At 45.1% G+C, this 17,693-nt stretch overlaps 1 long non-coding RNA gene across 1 annotated transcript; it reads right to left on the bottom strand.

The window, feature by feature from the left end:
- Positions 1 to 10,348: 10,348 nt before the first annotated feature.
- On the bottom strand, positions 10,349 to 13,966 carry LOC310880657. Its single transcript, XR_014571845.1, has 4 exons — positions 13,848 to 13,966; positions 12,735 to 12,788; positions 12,216 to 12,281; positions 10,349 to 10,651 (listed from the first exon to the last, which is right to left on the bottom strand). It is a non-coding gene; the product is annotated as an uncharacterized lncRNA (long non-coding RNA).
- Between the last annotated feature and the right edge of the window lie 3,727 nt (positions 13,967 to 17,693).

Genomic DNA, 17,693 nt, shown 5'->3' with positions numbered 1-17,693 from the left:
ACAGGTCATTTTAGAGAGATTTGGTGTGGTTCAAATTTGATACAAATTAGAGTTACGATTAAGCTTTCCATGATGGGACAAGTAATACAAGTCTGAGCAAGAATTCTAACGTAGAAGAATTACTGAGATTTGGCCTACTGGTAATATTTATGCTCTGTTGAACAGAAGAACTCCAACCATACTGGGCTGTCTGGAAAATTTAGTTGTAACTGAAAGAGAAGCTGAAAACAAACCATTTCTGATTTTGTATCAGGCTGTAAGAATAATCTAGCGATCATCGGTTAGCCTGGAATTCAGACCTAGATTTACTTCTCCTCTCTGTGTTCCCATGCACAGATTTGGAAGAAGATTAAATGTCATGTGCCAATGAAACAAAAGAAAATTAGGTCTCGGCTTTAGTTTCTCTGGTTGCAATTTGGGCTGAGTAAATGCAGATGTCTACAAAGTGATAAACACTTCGCCGTCAATGGAGAGAAGAAGCCATCTTGTAGGCCATGATTCAAGTTTCCCGAAAGCTGATGTATAAAGTAGGTCAGATGAATCACTGAATAAAATTGTTTCTCTCTATTGTCTCTCAGAGGACCTGAAGGCTCCTAGTTTAGTTACAGGAGAGCAGAACTTTCCTGTTTTGGAAAGGTAGCTGACAGCTAAAAGTGTTAAATTTGGAAGGTACTCAGAATCTGGTCTAGCGACATCAAAGTACTATAGATAGGTTTAATGGGTCAGCCTGGAACATTCTACATTTCCTCTTAAAATTCAAAGGGCTTTGAGTTAAATGTGTACTCTACAGCACATCTTTGGGGATTCTGCCCATCTTTGAGAATTGTTCTTATTTTCTGGGATTCAGTGAAAGTCATTGATACAAGGGAAGGCCTCAAAGGAAGACACAAGCCAGTTCTTCCCTCACCACACTCCATAGTCACCAGAAAGACATGGGATAGGCCCCAGCACAGCCTTTCTTTTCTTTTGCCACTTGACTTAGCTTGCCATGGGCTCAATAAATTAAGGAAACTATAAATTCCGTACTGAAAAAAAATAAAATTCAAGTCATCCCTGATGAGTTTAGTTCTTAGCTCTGCATAATTCACAGGGCTTTGCATCATTTCATTGTACTTTGTAAGTGTACTTTCCATTCCCACTTTCAATGCCTTCTTCCATTCCTTTCTTTCCAAGGTATGCTTGTTTTGTGCTGGTTATGTCACTCTGGATACGTGGCCCAGCGTCAAGGCACACGCTCTGGAAACCACCCTGAAGTCAGGAAAGCCATGCTTCATATCTAATTCCACATTTGGTGTTGTTCTGATCTGAACACATCAAACCTAAGCAGAAACAACCTTATTCACCAAAAAGGCATGCCTACTTCCATCATATCCCCTCTGTATTGGTTCAGGAACAGGAAAATTGCTTTGACCTTCAGACAGGTTTTCCTGCTTTTGTGGCACCATTTTTAGGTGGCTGACTCTCTTGTGAATCCATGGGATTTTTACAAGAAAGGCTCCATCTCTTCCTGTCTTGTTTCCTCCCAGCTGCTTTCTGCAGCATTTAGCCCCTAACCATTTTCTCCCTCCCTCTCAGGTTCATATGTGACCTCTCCAAAGCCATGCCACATATTACAGCACAAATCTCCAAGCCACAGTATGTTCCGCTTTGTCCAGACAGCTCACAGCACCTTTTTTTTCCCTCCTTTGTTTCTTTTCTTATCTTCTCCTTTCGAAGTTGCTGCATGTGCTGTCATACAGGCTTCTCCAGAGCTGATGCTATGCGCTATTTTAATATGTTGTGAAACCCAAACATTATGGACGTATTGCAGGGTAGCGCTGTATCACTGAGCATGATTTAATGCTGTGTTAGTGGTGGAGAAATTTACCCCCCAACTTAGAAAAAAAAAAAAGGAGACATAGAAGGTTGTTTGTGATGTTCTTCATAGGATTGCAAGACTATTTGGGGAGGAAGTATGGGGCCTTTTTTTTTTTTGCAGGTAGTTTGCCTCTTCTTACCCATGAAACACTGAGACATCTCACCTTGCTTATCATAAGAAAGGAAGGTGACACCAAGATGCTCTGGTACATCCTGAGCAGGGATCCTAAGGCAGCCAGAGCTAGAACATAGGACTTCAAAGCTGTTCCAAATTTTCCTATAATAAGCTCAAGAAAAGGGCATTTGAATACAAGTTTTATTAGAGCACGAACAGCAGACAATGAAACAAGACTTATACATGTCTGCTGGGTCCTCATGACATGTCTGGAAGCAAGGTTTTGGCTAACTCTGAGATGTTTTGAGCTGCAGAAAACCACACAGAGTCCTTGATCAATGCTTTCCCTTTCCATCCCTCTTTTCTTTGTGCCTACCCCTCTCAGCTCCCTCACAGCCTCCCCACAGAGCTGCAAGACCCCAGTGCCGAGCTGTGACCCCAGCTCTCCCTGCCCATGCCATCTGGAGACATTCGGCTGCCTCCAGAGAACGGGTGGTTTTCCATCCCTTTGAAGGGATTACCTGCTCTGGCCACTGCAAATATGACATGACCTGGAGCAAGCAGACCTGAGAGGTCCTGCCCTTCACAAGCACGCTGGGTGGTTTTGTCCTCTAGGCAGGAGATGGTTTTCCACCACCTCTGTTGCTCCTGGTTTCTATTTCAACATTCTCTCCAGTAGCTCCTAAGCCTTTTTTTTTTTTTTTTTCCTAGCAGTTTTGGGGAATTCTAAAAATTCACAGAATTACAATTTTGCCTGGGCTGCACAGTGTATCGGCAGGCCTGGCAGTTCCTCTGGCTTTTACAGCTGCACTTTTCTTCTTTTTTTTTTTTTTTTTTTTTCCATCGCAAGTCTTACGAGAGTCTTAAAAGTCTCTTCTGCTATCATGTCCTTAGCAGCACTTTAATAAGTTTAGCATCACAGACAGTAATGGCAAAAAAGATTTATTTCATTATCTAGTTCATCCCTCTGCTGTTGCACAATTATTCCCCGGGGAGCACTTCAGGCTTCCATCCAAGAAGTTTTTATGCTTAGCTTCAATCTCAAAAGCAGCTCTGCAAGCATGATAGTGCAAGGCTCATTGTCTGCCTTTCAGCCATTTCAAAAATTAATTTGCCCAAAGTACAAATAAAAGGTTATTTTTTTCCCCTCCCAACAGTCAGGCCCATAAACTGTTTAAAACATCAAAGCCAAACTGGATTTCTTCCGGCTCTAACTTCATTAACCAGAAAGAATCCTCAACTGGAAATGAATCTGCAGCTGTGTTGATGGTTTGCAACCCAGAATTACAAAGAACCTCACTTTCTTATAGCTCCGTTAGCACTTTAGAGCAATCAGGAGGGGAAGATAAGGAAATCATACTGCAATTAATAAAGTCAGTAATTTTAGAAGAGCGCTCTTTATTGAGTGATATTTGTATATACCAGTATTTCAAGGAACTCCATTTTTTTTATAGGGTGCTTATCTCTGGCTGTCACTTCAGGTAAGAAATGCATCATAATTCATTCAGGTCAGGCTTGATTAGACATGCTGACTTTGTTACTGGTAAGCGGGAGCAGGGACAGGTGATTAACACGGCGCTGTAAGGCAGGAGACAGGCCTCTTGTCTCCAGTTCCCATAGGAGAAGCTACTTTATTGTGTCTTCATAAAGGGATATGAGGAGCCGCAAGGACACAGGTAACCTCTAAAACCTCTTTTGGTTGAATATGCAGAAAATGAACGGTACAGCCACTCACCCCTGGGGGACACCTACCCTCAAAGAGCTCGTGAGCTGTTTTATGGGATTCTCCCCCACACCCACTGTCGGGCCAGTGTGAGGATTAGCTCATGGGTGCTGAGTGCCGGACATCAGCAGCAGCAAAACTCACACAGCCAGAAATGGTAAAAACTACTGCAGAGGCAAGATAAGTTTGAGACCTTTAAGATAGATTAATCTAGAGATAAATAAAAACTGTGTGGAGGCTTTCCTGTTGCTTTGATCGAAGTACAGTTTCCTTATTGCTTAATTTAAGCCCACAGGACTGTTACCCACCCATCACCCACAGTTCAGCTGAAAATGTGCCGAGCCTGGAAGGTCACCAGATATCCCACTTTCCTTCTGTTCACCCCCCAGGGCATCTCACTGTGGCTGTTGCTTTGCTCAGAGGGTTTTATTCTGGGAAAGCCCCTCGTTATGGCTTGGCTTTGGGAGCAAGGCTGGCACGGTGAAGGGCTGGCAGGGCTGGGCATCTGTACCAAGGCTGGGAGGACTAGCTGGTGAGCCCTTGGTCACAGCCCTGTGATGGAGTTGCACAGACAGGTCCTTAATGCCATGGTCCCTTTTGTTGTTAGAGGTGTGGTGTGGTCAGCCTGGGAGTCCTCTCTTGGGAGACCCACACTGAATTTGCTGATGATGGCTCGAGTTTCACGGGGTGGAAGACGTCTTGGATGGCATCTCTGACTGCTCCATCAAGAGCTACGCTCGAGCAGCTGTGCCCAGGGCTCCAACATGTTGTTATGGAGCCCTTTGTTGTGCTAGGAACTGGCAAACTACCTGTGCTGAGGGCTGGATTTGTCCTGCAAGCTATAAACCCCCTTTGTAAACGCTGTGCTGAGTGCTGCTCCAGTCCTGACGGTGCAGAAGGTGGGAACCTGAGGCTTAAAATACAATTTTCTCTTTAAACAGACTGTGCCCTTTGGAATGTACTCTCTCCTTCTGGACTGAGTGTTTGCAAAATGTTACTTAATAGAGACATAATGTAAAATCCCAGCTCCAGACGCACCCTCTGCTTGGTCCAAATATAATCAAAATCTGAGGCTGGAACCACATGCCAGTTTTGCAACTGGCTGCTTGACAGCAGTTGAACTAAAAGCACAGAATCAATCAACCAAGCACTTTGGGAGGTTGAAATCCAGGCCAGATTTTGAAATCTGGGACCTCTCTTTAGTAATTTACAGCATACAAAAAAGAAATTCAATAATAAGCCTGGTTTAGCTTCCATAAAACCTTTGGGTCAACAGAGAAGCACTTCCACATGTTCAGATCTGTCGGGTCCCAACGCTTTCTCTGCTTTCTCTCCTTGCACAGCATGAACTCAGATGAGTTAGTATTTTCAAAGATTTTTTTGCTTGGATTTTGAGCTATTTCCGCTCCCCAAAGTTGGAGGGCATTGCTGAGCAAGGGGGCAGCTCTAAACAGGGACTGTATGTGCCACAATCGAGCAAAGGACATTTCTTTGCTGAGCTGGTCGATGAGTTGTTTGGTTCTGCATTTGCACTTGCAGCAGTGGCTCTTTCTTTTCTCCTGGGACTTCTGGGACCTTTGTCCTGCAAATATTTCAGAATAGTAAAATGCTTCAAAAACAAGAGTTACTACAGGATATTAAATGCTTGTTGCTTTTAAATGAGCAGATGGTACTTTTACCGAGTGCTATCCTTTTGGCCATATCTTTATTGTGCTGTCATTTTTCATAGCTTATTTTTAGTGCAGAAAAGGCCTGTGAAGCAGCTGCCAGCAACGTCTGTACACCTGAATATCTCCTTAAATGATATGTAACGTAAATCTATTAAAAAACATTTGTCTGGAGTTCAGAGGGTATTTCATGGAGGATTTATTCTGCTGGAGCCTACATCTGCTTTCTTTATTAAAAGACAAAACTAAATTATTGTTAAAAAGAATACTTAAGAAGTTATTGGAACAAATGATCACCAGCTATCCTGAGTGATGTGGTAATTGTGCGGAGACCTGCATGTGCTGCCCACCTCCACCTGTAAAGAATGGGTTGCTTTGAAGCTGGGAGTCCTCTCACGTACACGTGTCCGCTAATGAAATGAAGTTGTGACGAACTTTTATATCTGCATGGGATAAAAACAACGAGAAGGAATAGCTTTTGGAGGTCAAAAGAGGCTCCATGTGGAAACACAAAGGATGACATATGGAATATTTCATTTCAGATATCCTCAGCAGCAACCACTTCTCGGTGCAATGTCTCAGGGCATTGTCTGGAGGCAAGAGCTAGGATGTTCCTCTGCAGCTTCTATGAGAGGTTGTAAATCTTTCAGATTTGTTTCAGCAAAGAACAGCTACTGTGAGTTTTCCACCTTTATTATTATTATTATTATTATTATTATTATTATTATTATTACCACTAGCTCCTTCTCATATTTTTTTTTCACCCTCATCAAAGCACAGGTGATCATTGCATCATGCTCTGCTGCTCACATATGCTTTTCAGATGGCAATCTAAGTGCACGTCATACGAAGAGAGCACCCATCTGTGTTGCACATGTTCTTTGTAAACAGTAATGTGTTAAGACTGAGAGCAATTCTGTGAAATGATAAGGGACGTTACAACCTTATCTTACTGCTGGGTAAATTAGGCTATAAATAGCATTGCCAAAGTTCCCAAATCGGATTTTGTGACTACGTGATAAGAATGTCTGGGTCCTTTTTTCCAAGCTGAGCTAGAAGAAGCCATGAATGTGCATGGATGTGTGTATATGAAGGTTTTTTTTGTTTGTTTTTTCTTAGTTTGGATATAACATACAGCTTACCAGAACATAACTTCGTACCTTTAACCTGTATGTTCAAATCCAAGCTTTCACTTAACCCCTTTCTTCAGAGTCTAAAATTGGATGGAGAATTGTGTTGGCTGGCCTGCAACAGGCCGTGGGTGCTGTCACATAAATCTCTGCCTGACCTTCACACCTGCTCTGCTTTTATGCCATCTAGCCCTGTCATCTTGGCCTGAAGTCTCAAAAGCCCTGAGCCAGCATCCTCGAAAGTATTTTGGATTCTTTCCACTGGCTCTGGTTTTGTCCAAGCCAGCCAGTTCATGGGCTCTTCCGAGTCTTCCAGCACTGCTGCCGAGCATTTTCCATCCACCAAGAAGGCCATCATCAGGGAGAGGTCCATGTCGGGTGACAGCCACGGACGTCTGCTCACAAACAACTGTGAGGAGCTCAATTATTAGAAATTAAAACCACACCAGGGAGAGATGCAAACAGTTCTTGCTGTAAGTGCAATGGGGTCTGGTAGCCAGAAGGCACTGATCTGCTTTCAGCCAATTCTTGCTCTTCGTTTAATCCTTTCAATTTATTATCCTTCTTGGAACACTTCTGGAATGACAAAATGATGAATCTGGCCAATGGACCAATGTTTTCTTAGGGCTGAACCTGCATCTGATTGTGTTTGCCTTTTCCTGGCTCCAGGGAGGGCAGGAGCAGCAGTGTCCCCACGTCCCTTTAGCTGCCAGGGATCACTTTGTGCAGTTCTTTGGCTGAGGAAACTCCCCTCCCTGTCCTTGACCTAGATAAGGACAGGGCCTTTTATTTTAACAGGAAAAAGCCACTTGGCTCTATTTGTCATTCTTCATTAACCTTATCTCGGTCCTTCTTTATCCTCCTTTCTCCCATGTTGCCTGGTCACTGTAGCCCTTATTACTTCCTCTCTTGATAAAGATGTCCTGTTCAAAGTGTATTTATATCATTAGTTTCGACTGCCTTACTTGGCATTGTGATCCTTTGTGATCGGCTTGTTTGTTGTTTTCTTAATCTCAGTCTGAGGAGCAGGGTTATAAAAATATACTGGATATTTGGTGAGGCCCACCCCTTCCAAGGAGGCTTTTTCAGGCTTTCATCTGTGTGTTCTCCTATCACCCCCGTGGGATCACATGAGGTCTGCGTGGCTGGGCTGCACGATGGGGCACTCACCACTTAGTGCTCAACACTTCTTCAGCCCTGGCCCTTCAAGAAGCTTAACCCCAGGAGAAAAGCAAAGCACTCGTCGTTTTATACACTTCTGAGCTCCATGATGCCTTTCCCAGTGAGCGCGAAGCTGAGTGCTGTGGATGTTTCTGATTACCAGCCCTGCTCCAGCGCAGTTGCAGCATCTCAGCTGGCTGGGCTGCACGCACACGCCTCCCCCCGCGGCGGCATTCCTCACCCTCTCGGACATTTAACTCTGAGGACCTCGGGGCTGATTTTCTGTCCCTTCCTGTCCTTTGTTATATAGATTAGATATTGCTGGGGGAGCTTTATGAAGACCTTAATTTCCAGCGTCACCCTGCAGAAACGTGTAGGTCCATGTAGCAGGAGCCAGCAGATTATAATTTCCCTATGGAAAAATGGATAAAACAAGGGAAGAAAAAAAGAAAAGGAAAAGAAAAATCCCTGAAGATTTCTTAAAATATTTGGAAGCTTGGGCCAGTTCTCAGATGTGCCAGGGGAGTTTGCAAGGGCTGGTAGTACACTGTTTGTATATGTTTGGTTTCTAAGACTGACTTTCATGGAAACAGCATGATAGAAAGTGGGTTTGGTCAGAAATCTCAATATCTTTCATGACAGCACAGTCCAAAGTAGATAGTCCAGGCTGTCAGGGCTAGTGCTGACTCCATTCAAGGTTACAGGCTTGGGGTAGAGTGGCTGGAAAGCTGTGCAGCAGAAAAGGATCTAGGGGTGCTGGTTGATGCTAGCCTGAACATGAGCAGGCAGTGTGCCCAGGTGGCCAAGAAGGCCAACGGCATCCTGGCTTGGATCAGGAATGGTGTAGCCAGCAGGACCAAGGAGGTGATCGTCCCCCTGTACTCGGCTCTGGTGAGGCCGCACCTCGAGTACTGTGTTCAGTTTTGGGCCCCTCACTACCAGAAGGACATCGAGACCCTGGAGCGTGTCCAGAGAAGAGCTACGAAGCTGGTGAAAGGCCTGGGACACAAGTCCTGTGAGGAGCGGCTGAGGGAACTGGGGGTGTTTAGTCTGGAGAAGAGGAGGCTCAGGGGAGACCTTATGGCTCTCTACAAATACCTGAAAGGAAGCTGTGGGGAGCTGGGGGTTGGTCTCTCCTCGCAGGTAACTAGCGATAGGACTAGAGGGAATGGCCTCAAGTTATGCCAGGGGAAGTTTAGGTTGGAAATTAGGAGACATTTATCCTCAGAAAGAGTAGTTAGGCATTGGAACGGGTTGCCCAGGGAGGTGGTGGAGTCACTGTCCCTGGGGATGTTGAAGAAAAGCTTGGACCTAGCGCTTAGGGACATGGTTTAATGGGTGATATTGGTGGTAGGGGGATGGTTGGACTAGATGATCTTGGAGGCGTTTTCCAACCTCAGTGATTCTAGGATTCTATGATTCCCTCATGGTCAGAATCCAAACTTCAGGCTCACATTATAAGTGAGGAGATCCTGTTACCTGTAGGTACAGAGCATGGTGTAGCATTTCTTGCAGTTTGAGACTGGGTTGTATTTTTCATAAGGACAAAGCTAGAAACCCTTCTGTCACTTTCCTTTGAGATACGGTGTTCGCCTCTGGGGTTTGGTTCAGGGGTGCTTTGAGAACTGCAGTTTCCTTGCTGTGAAGAAATAAATGTACTGGGGGAAAAAAGCAGTGTGTACAAAGGAGCAACCTCTATACAGAGTGGGTGCACCTGGGATATGCTGCTGGTTAGACATAGCTTGAGACACGTCAACTACAGTTACACAAATGGTTCATATTTTAGCGTTTGGTGTGGGATTTAGACAATAAAACACGTAAGTGTAGGTGGAGGACATGAGGACCCTCTATGTTCCCATTACAGTCAGTGGAGATCCAACCAACACAGACCATGGAGCCCCCAGCACAAATCAGTTCACCCTGAAGGAGTCACCTGGCAGTTACCCAATTGACTCATTTCCAAACTCCATGGACTACGAAGTTATTGGAGACTACATCCTTCTTCAATATAATGAGAGCTTAGTCCCTAGTTCACATGCAGACACCTACAAGTACATTCCCAAATCCCACCCCAGTTTCCTTTGTGGTACAAACCTTGCCTATTCATATATATTCATATATATATGCATGCCTCTGCCTGTTCATATATTTTATAGGAGTCAAAAGACATTAGCTTTTATTGTAATCCCACCACATGGATTTATCTCTTATGCACCTGAGTTTGAAAATCTTGACCGCTGTTGTTATTCTTGGATTTCACCCTTTGGACCGGTCAGTTTGTCTGGTTCTGGATATGGAACAGAAATCTAACACCAAAATATTTCTCCAACATCTGCTGGCTTCTCTGTGAATACCATCATGTGTGACTCACACTCTTTGGCATGGTTAAGAAGCTAGATTTAAAATATGGTTTTGTACTTTTGATTCCCAAATAAAGTCTAGTGGAAAAATATTATTTATCCCTGCATTTTATGTATTAAAAATACACTGACTTTGTTGCAATAACAAAACTGTTTAATACCCTACATTAAAAAATGAAAAAAAAGGGGGGGGGGAGTGCCAACCATTTTTAAGTCAAAACAAATCTGCGTAATTTTCCCATTAGTGCAACCTTTTCCCGTTAATCCCAGCCAGTGGAAGACTTCCCTGCTGTCCCAATGTCCTACAGCTAGTCTTGTGCTACCTGAGAGGCTGTTTGGGAAGCATCTCAGTGGAGATTAGGAGGAGCTGTAAAGCTTCTGACCTTTTAAACACTAAAGCAAAATCTGAAATCTCCTCTTGCAAGTATTCACAACATTAATCTCAAACCATGTTTAACCTTGTCTTTAATTGGACACTCGGGTAATATCATGGCAGAAATAACCCAGCGTGTCAGCACCAATGTAGCCTTCAGCAGCAGATGCAGACTCTGTCCAGCAGCCCGGCTTCCTCCAACACTTGAATTCCTTCTGTGTGCACTCAACTTCCCCACTGCTATCTAACACTTCACCCTGGGCTCCTGTGGTGGAATAGAGAAAGTCAGAGAGAAATTAGTGAAGAAAAATTTGAGCTTGATAAAGTTGCAGCCAGCACAGTAAGAAAGAGAAGAGGAATGCCTTGTCTGCACTGTGTCAGGCTGGTCATTGCTGCTCTTCGCCAGTGTGCCCTGCTGCAACCCCAGCCATGGCCTCACAAGCTCCGGGTGACCTTAGGCAAGCCCTTTACGTGCTTTCTTCTTCAACTCTTGCTATCTGTTGAGTCATCCTTTCCCCTGCTCTTTGCTCTCTCCCTCAGCTACGTCAGCAAGGCAGAGGAACGCAACCTCAGCACCATGCCAAGGCTGTTGCTCAGCCTTCAGATCAAAGCTGGCTTCCATCCCACCTGCTCTGAGTTCTTGTCTGCCCGACGTCTCCCATGCAGATTTAGCCAAAGTGACCTAGCCTGGGTACTGGAAGTCATTAGTGAACCGTGCAGGTTAATTTATCCTCCTTCATTAAAGGCAAATGGTGTGTGAAAAGAAGGCTTATTATCCAGCTTCACTGACAGGACATTCAGCTATGAAATGCTTCAATCTCTTTAACATTAATCTCCTTGCAATTACAGGGATTGCCTCTTACTATAAGTACTTCACACAATGCTTATCTCAGGGGGGTTCTTATCTGAATTGCTTTATGTAGATGCTATTGTAAGACTAACTATAATAAGACAAAGCTTTGGAAAAAATAATAAATGTCCTTCTTTTCCATGTGTAATGGCATTTCCCTCATTTCCTAGTGTTTAGAGAAATTCATTTTGTTCCTAGTAGCTGGTTTTAGCTTTATTTAGGAAGTTCAGCTTCATGTAAGTGACATTGGCCTGGAGGAAGGGATGGTTAGATCTGTGTAAATGACAGTGTTTTGGAGGAAAATGAAATGCCTTCGTCATTTGCCTTCAGACGGTGAATATTCATCAAAAGTAAGTATTTTCAGAGATGACCTTGCAGCTGAGACAGAAACAATAATTGCTTGCAGTCACAGAGACTGAGTCACATCTTGACAGAGCTGATCTGGGCAGGAAGGGTTTACCTAATTTCCTAAAGATTCTCGGGGACTGAATTCGTCTGATCTCCTCTAATAGCGAGGGGAAAAAAAAAAAAAATCTCTTTGTTTCATCTTGAGCTTTATCCTAGCTTTTCATTATTCCTGGGATAGCACCATGGTTCCAAAACCAAAATGGGCTTGGTTACCAGTACCAGGAGCTGCCCGGCAGCCAGTGGAGAGACTTGTGCTTGGAAGGTGGAACCAGAGTGAATGTTTCCCTGACACACCACCCAGGCAGAGGCCAAACGACCGCTCTGCTGGGCACCCCCTGCAGCACCGCTGCTGCAGTGCCGGGCGCTGGGGCATCCCAGAGTGGCAGAGGAGCCCCTCAGAAAGGAAATGCACCTCTTAGCAGAAGCCACAGCTATAAAAAATGTCATTTTTCATGCTATTAGGACAGTACTTTATTTCCTTGTGAAGTGTTTTCATTAGTTTTGCTACTCTCAAAAGTCAATGACTTCCAAACATAGCAGAGGAATTAATAAAACTAGAAACTATATCTACCTGTTAAGTTTCTGAAGATGTTTTAAGAGGCTTTTTGGTTTCCTGGAAGAGATGCTGTGGTCCCAGCTGCAGAGAGAAAGGAAATATCAGCAAAAAGGCCCATAGCAGCTTGTAAACAGGAATTAGCCATGCTCCTTAGAGCAAGGAAGGGCAAAGAGGAGCAAATCACTTTAAAAATGTGGACAGGCTATCTTACAATGTTTATGAGAATTAGAGGTACAGATAGAAACAGCCAGCCAAACAAGTAGCCAGAACTGAGCAAAAATTTATTATTTCACATCCGGGCAAAGCGTAGACAACCATTTTGCTGAGCCCCAAAATATCAGCTAAAGCTAGGGAAGGCTTAATGGGAACAGGATGGAGTCTAAGATCCAGGTACAATTTTGTTCATCTGAAAGCATGCAGAACGTGGGGATTCTGTATATGGTGGTGGCTATGAAGTGACTATGGAAAAACGTAAACACGTCTGACCCTGGCTTATACAGCAGACTGAACTGCTGCATACAGACAGAACCTTACCAACTGACTTGGTTGGCTAAAATAAACTTGCACTGCTGCTTCTCCTTGCGAGCTCTGTAGAGACAACAAAGTTCACAACATTAAAGTGGGTTTCTGGTTTGTGGATTATAAACATTATGGATTATAAACATTAATGTTTACAAAATTCCAAACAGATTATTGCTGATGGAAAAGTAGGAAAGAGCCAAACCTGACTTCAGATTTGGATTCAGGTTCAGTTTACAGACTGCAGGAAGAACGTTTGGGGTGAAATTTTGAACCCACCATTGCAAATGAAGATACGTTGTTGGGTTCAATGGATCCATTTTTGATTTTCTCATAAACTTGGCTTTCTTGCTTCAGAGATAACCAAGGCACAAATAGCCCTGACTTCTATTCCCTGCCAGTAGCAGTGCACAGCACAGCTGACTTTTCAGGCTGAAATTTGTGACTTAAACAAGTTTGAAACAAACAAAATTAATCAGGAAGAAAAAAAAAGTTTTCCATGGTCTCACCTGGTGAAATGTATGGAGACCAAACTGTAACAGAAATGTGGAGAATCAAGGAAAGAGGACCTTTTATTATTATTATTATTATTATTATTATTATTATTATTATTCCTATTATTATTATTATTTTGTATCATGTATATGAATAACCTTTTCCATATTCAGAGCATCTGTTTTATGCCAATACCTCAATCTGCGAGATGGTCCAAAAGGGGTGTTTATTTTCTTCAAGATGTTGGCTTTGATTTCTCTGAAACTTACTGTTATGAAGCCATCTGGAACTAATAAATTCCTCCTTTATTTACAGCAATCTCATTTTGGACTGCATTTGGACTTTGATTATATTAAGACTGATTCTTTGCAAAGACTCATCTCCATGTGACGCCTGGCCCTGCTTCCATCACAGGCTTCAGCAGCATTGCGGCTGCCCTAGGATGCTCCTACACAAACATCTCTGACTTTTCCCCGGTTTATGTGGCTTCAGTTCTGTGCTGTTTTGCACTGGTTTCACTGCAACAATTAAATGTTCCTTGTGCCACTTGTGTCTCCATCAGGAATGCCTTCCCTGTTCCAGAGAAAAAGGGGACAAGGGAGCAGAAGGGAACAAAGGGAGGGGAGTACTTACCGACAGATGAACGTCTTCCTGGCTTCAGCTTGGCTCTTCCTCACACATGCTTTGATTTTGTCAGTGTTCTTCCTCCAGAAACATGATGCTTTTTGGAACCTGATCTGCCTGTATAGAGCAAAACAGACCTCCAACAGGATGACTGGGGAGCTGGGAGATGTCTCTCCTTTGGGATGATTGCTTCACGCTCTTTTGGAGGTCAGGGTGTGTAGAATAGCAAGGACTACCACAAGAACATATATTTATTGTCAGAGTTCCATGGAATTAAATGAATAATGCTTCAGACAAGGTTTGTTGGCATTTTCCCCAAGTATGATAGAGTCTCAGTCTTGGCATTTCACTTTGTGCTTTTCTAGTGTTGCAAAGGGGACAAAAGCTTGCCGTAAGAAGTTGGGTGCATGTGTTGGGAGCAGGACGGAAGAGGCATAAATGCAGCAGAGCTGAAGCACTGTGTCACTACAAGAGCAGGCCCTGTTTTCACCACTGCAGCTTGAGCATCCTTTTAAGTGTCATATTTTATGCACAGCGGAAGGAAAGCAGAGAGGTGACTTGGATCCACGTTGACTCCCCACCTCCTTGTGACCCAGCCTCCTGGCAAGCACAGCATGGCTGGTATTGGGGCTTTAACCTGCCTGGCTGCTAACAGAGAAGCTAGTGTCTTGTGTGAGACTCATGGAGACACAGAGAGGCAGTGCAAATATTTAGATTTCTAATAATATCAGTGGTGCTTCAAAGGACTCGCCTTTTCCCTCGACGACAAGTGACAGCAGACGAAAGGTGACTGGCAAACAGTATTGAGAACCCACTTGGCATTCTCTATTTCACTCTTAATGTTGCCTCTCTATCACAAAAATATTTTTAAAACAAATATGTTAGATTTGCAAAGGACATTCTTACTAAGGTCCAAACAAGCCTCAGGTACTTGACCTACTCATCTCCTGTTGCAGGACCCAGGTTACCTGCCAGACATTTTCTCCAGTGCAGCAGAGAAGGCTGGACCCTGTGGACCAGTGTAGTGTGGTGCCTGGTGGCTGCCAGAAATTTCACCAGAAATTGCACTGATGTGGATGTCCTGCTTTGCTGAACGAGTATTGTGTGCTGCTCTGCACCCCACTGATGTGTGGGCTCAGTGAGACTTAAATTATGGTCTTTTTGCAGTATTTCATTGTACCAAAACCTGCAGCCTCAGCTAGGACATCCCAGACTCCACAGCGAGGGAAACCTCGTTGAAAATGGCCTGTCAGCAGATACCTTTCAGTTATGCTTCAAAAAAAAAATATGAAAAGAGGAAAACGAGGAAAGAAACATTAGTTTAAATATGAACAAATTGTTAACACCCCATAAAAGAGACTGGGGATACTTACACTCAGAGATCATAGATGTTTAAGCCAACATTACCAACCCAGAAGGTCGGGGCGGCGAAGCAAAGGCCAGCTGAAGGTAACCGTCTGGTGGTGCAATGCGCAGCCACCTCCTGCAGCAGCTGAGGGGATGGTGACGGATAACCTGGGGGGGGCATTTCACACCCATCTAATCTGCCAGCGAGGGACATCAGACACGGACACCCCCGTTTGCCAAATTCAGGCTGACTGATGCTTCCCTGGCCTTGTCTCCTGTTACCATACGAATCCTCCCAGCACAGGAGAACTGGCAGCGTGACAGCCACACAGGCACTTCATCTTCAAGGCATTTCGTTCAGCATTCCTGTGAAAAGTGGGGGTACTGAGAGGCTGGGTTCACAGAGGAGGAGAGGTGACAAAGGGCTGTGCTCCGGGTCAGCTGCTTCTGGGGCTGGAATTTGGGCTCAGGAATGTCCTAACCCGCCAAGCCTCTCCTGTTCCTCTGACGGCTCCTGCACAGAAACAACCTGCTTCTTTTCTAATATTGTGGTGCCTTTTTTTTTTCTTATTAGAAAATAATCTCATCAGGGCAGGAATACCACCTTCATTTAATAACTTCTCCCAGCCTCTGCTAGCTTTGAGCTAGGAGTTGTGTCGATGTACATAAATGGGATTAACTCCTTGTGCTCCTTTATTCTAATATAAATCAGAATTTGGACTGAGACGTCCAGAAGGGTGGAGTAAGAACATTTCTGCTTTTTATCTTTATTATTATTATTAAGGTTCATTATTGTTTTGTTATGGTTATTATTCTTATTTAAAGATTGCATTCTTCTTATTTAAAGATTGTATTCTTCTTATTATTGCTATTATTATTATTATCATTTAAAGCTTGTTCAAGACCCAGGAGATGCACTAAACAAAAGCTCTAGGTATTTTTAATCTGGGACATTTCCATGATGCATTTCCATCCTTTGCCTGCTTTTTGGTGGCGGGGGGCACAGGAAGGGTTGGCAGCTTTTGTGGTAAAGGGATGTGAAGTGCCGTCCCTCTGGGAATAGCATTAAGGAGAAGTGGACAAAAAGGGTGCTTTGGCTGAAGGTGGGTGGGTCCCAGAGGCGAGCTTCGTGCCAAACAAGGGATTTCTCCTGCGCTGGAGGGCGGCTGCGATCATCTCAGCCTTTTCTCTAGGGCAGAGCCGCAGGCCTCAGCCCCTGTCGGAAGCAGCCTGGAAAAAACCTCTGTCGGGTTTGGCCTCCAAACCTTCCCCAGGGCTCTCCCCAGCCCCAGCCCCGGCCCTGCGGCCCTCGGCGCCCCAAACCCCGCCGTGTGCCCGCGTCTCCCCCTGCTGGCTGCCGCCGCTGCTGGGAGGGGAGGGCTTCTGAGAGGAAAAATGCAGAGTTCTGCAAAACGGGCTTTAAAAGTCAGGATTAAGGGGCAAGATGCCCCTGTGCGACACTGGTTCCTTTCCTTCCAGCCCTTGTGATGCCCGGTGCTGCTGCCTGTCACAGACGCCCAGAAAGCCAGCTGTACCCTGGGCTGCACCAAAAGCAGCGTGGCCAGCAGGGCGAGGGAGGGGATTGTCCCCCTCTGCTCTGCTCTCGTGAGACCCCACCTGGAGCCCTGCGTTCAGCTCTGGGGCCCCCAGCACAAGAAGATCATGGAATTATTAGAGCGAGTCCAGAGGAGGGGCACACAAGGATGGTCAGAGAGCACCTCTCCTGTGAAGACAGGCTGAGGGAGTTGGGGTTGTTCAGCCTGGAGAAGAGAAGGCTCCAGGGAGACCTCACAGCGGCCTGCCAGTACCTACAGGGGCCTACAGGAAGGCTGGGGAGGGACTCTTTGTCAGGGGGTGCAGTGATAGGACAAGGGGGGTGGCTTTAAACTAGAAGAGGAGAGACTTAGATTAGATATTTGGAAGAAATTCTTTACTCAGAGGGTGGTGAGGCCCTGGCACAGGCTGCCCAGAGAAGCTGTGGATGCCCCATCCCTGGAGGTGTTCAAGGCCAGGCTGGATGGGGCTTTGAGCAACCTGGGCTGGTGGGAGGTGTTCCTGCCCATGGCAGGGGGTTGGGACTGGGTGGGCTTTAAGGTCCCTTCCAGCCCAAACCATTCTGGGATGCTATGAATCAATGAGACCCACACCTCTCCAGCTCACGTGGTGGCTGACCTGGGAAAGCAGCGCTTGCTGGTCTGCTCCCAGCACCAGTTTTGTGCTCTTTTCCAAAAGTTAATGGCAAATACAGGAACAAGTCCTGGGGAAAGGGAGCACTGCCTGTGCCTCCTGGGGCAGAACCCCACCCACCGAGCTGTTTCTGTTTCTTCTTTGGTGAACTTAATTAAGTTATTTGCCCAACGGAACAGGTCCCGGTGGAGGAAAGGAAGGAAACTGCAGCCAAGTGGGTGGGCGTTGGGTGGGAAACGTTGGTGCAGGTCCTCCCAAGCTGCAGAGATGCTGAGCTGACACACAGCACTCCCTGGGAGGTGTTAGACCTGCTCTGAGGTG

Source organism: Anser anser, assembly GCF_964211835.1.
Source record: "Anser anser genome assembly, chromosome: 1".
Lineage (NCBI taxonomy): Eukaryota > Metazoa > Chordata > Aves > Anseriformes > Anatidae > Anser > Anser anser.
The sequence above is the reverse complement of the archived record's forward strand: the minus strand, read 5'-3'. Positions and strand labels throughout refer to the sequence as shown.